At 36.1% G+C, this 2,281-nt stretch overlaps 1 non-coding gene across 1 annotated transcript; it reads left to right on the forward strand.

The window, feature by feature from the left end:
- The first annotated feature begins 377 nt into the window (after positions 1-377).
- LOC131219621 (small nucleolar RNA R71) lies at positions 378-484 on the forward strand. Its single transcript, XR_009158271.1, has one exon. It is a non-coding gene; the product is annotated as a small nucleolar RNA R71 (small nucleolar RNA).
- The last annotated feature ends 1,797 nt before the right edge of the window (positions 485-2,281 follow it).

Raw genomic sequence — 2,281 nt, forward strand, 5'->3', positions numbered from 1 at the left:
AGGCGGGTATTATAGGACAATTTTCAGTTGTATGAATGTTGCAATCACAAATGCCGCAAACAATTTCATTAACCTTATCCTTCTTTCCTTCCACGGCCTCAACTTTTCTTATGAGCATAGTCACTTTACACTTGAGATCATCCTCTTCTTTCAAGAGATATAATCCACCTTTCTCCTTTAATTGAGTCGGCTTAGACGTGGTGTTCGACTTTGGATAATAGTCCCATGATTGTGTTTTTTCAGCAAGACTATCGAGGTAATCCCATACCTCGTCAACATCTTTATTAATGAACTCTCCATTACACATTGTCTCGACCATTTGGCGCATGGAAAATGTCAGTCCATCATAGAAAAAATTTGTAATGCGCCACGTTTCAAATCCGTGTTGTGGGCATGAACTGACCAAATCTTTGAACCTTTCCCAACATTGGAAGAACGTTTCATCTTCCTTTTGGGCAAAGTTCATGATTGCTTTTCTGAGGGTAATCGTTTTATGATGTGGGAAGAATTTTTTTATGAATTCCCTCTGCATGTCGTTCCATGTGCCAATGGATCTAAGACGTAGTGAATGTAACCACGTCTTAGCTTTCTCTTTTAAGGAAAAAGGAAAGAGTTTCAGCCTAATTGTATCCTCAGATACATTAGGAAAACATAATGTAGCTATAATCTCATCGAACTCTTTCAAATGTAAATATGGACTTTCTGATTCAAGTCCATGAAATTTGGAAAGGAGTTGGATGACTCCTGGCTTGATGTCCATTTGTCCTATGTTTTCAGAAAAAATCATGCATGAGGGCGTACTCACTCCTGCCGGTTGTAGATAGTCTCGTAAAGTACGAGGCGGGGGTGCCTGATGTACCTCGTTCTCATCTTGGGTATCCTCCACCCTGGGTGGAAGTAGAGGAGGTTGGTCTTCAGCCATAACTTCAATTAACTCAGGGGATTTCGAGTGGTGCCTAGTCCTGCGATGGATAGTCAACCCCTCAACCAATCCTCCTTCAGTCAAGAGACGTCGAGTGTTGTTACGGGCCCACTTGGGCATGAAACACTCGCAGCCCTCAATCAAATTTGAACGGAAAGAAAATCTAGAAAGAGAGAGAGAGTTGGAAAGAAATTACCAACTTGAAGTCCCTAAGTTAAAGACCTGCAAAAGAAAACAAACTAGTCAGTTTCTAAAAGAAGAAAAGTCTAAACTAGAAAGTAAATTACTAAAAGAGAACTGAAAAATAGAAAGTAGGGAGAAAGCTTACTGAATTAGAAATTTCTACCTTAAAAAGCCTACACAATAAGAAAGTTAGTTTCTAAAAAGGAAAGTACTAGAATTAGAAAGTTTCTAAAAATAAACTAGTTCCTAAAAATAGAAAAATACTAGAAAATAGAAAATTTCTAAAATTAAAAGACAGCTTAGAATAAGAAAATTTCTAAAACTCAAATAATAATTCTAAAAATAGAAAAAGTCGAGGAATTAGAAATGGATTACCAATTTAGAAGTTATTTCAGGATCCTACAAAACAGGAAAACAGGTTAGTTTCTAAAAATAAAATAAAAACTTTTGACCTAAATTTAGTAAAATCCTAATCTTAACCTAATTCTAAAACTAATTAATTTCAAAAAAACGTAGCTGTCAATCCCCAACAACGGCGCCAAAAACTTGTTCACTCCCCAAGTATAGGGTTGTGATGTAGTAATAAACTCGGTAAGACCGAGGTCGAATCCCAAGGGACTGATATCTGTACGTTGTCTGAAACTAATTAGAACTAAAACTAGAATGAGATGAAATTTAATTCGAGTTGTAATTCGAGTAATAAGAGTGAACACTAATCTAAAACTTAAGTAATTTAGAGGAAGGAAACTAGGGATTCAGAGGATCCACTTGTAGGGATCAGGGAGATCTTATGCTTGCATCAAGAATTATTGAATTTGAACCGAACTTACTTGATCTGGTTTTCAAGAGATGAAAGGTATATGAATTAGAATGGATTCCATCATCTAACTATGCCCAGGAGACAAAGCAAACAACAAGATTAAACTAATTATTAACCAATCAATAGTGTCATGAAAGTTAAGAAGGGTACCATCATCCAACCATGCCCAGGAGACGATGGTGAACAATAGGGCTTCCTGACGTCATAAACATCAAAAAAGGGAAAAAGAAATATTCAATAGCCATTGCAGACCCATTGTAATTTCAGTCACAATAGACCATTAAAGACTAAAAAAACACTCCTTTAATAATCAATACAAATCAAAATTCAGTTCATGAATTTAAATGAAAAGCATG

The sequence above is a fragment of the Magnolia sinica genome, chromosome 11 (assembly GCF_029962835.1).
Source record: "Magnolia sinica isolate HGM2019 chromosome 11, MsV1, whole genome shotgun sequence".
Taxonomy (NCBI): domain Eukaryota; kingdom Viridiplantae; phylum Streptophyta; class Magnoliopsida; order Magnoliales; family Magnoliaceae; genus Magnolia; species Magnolia sinica.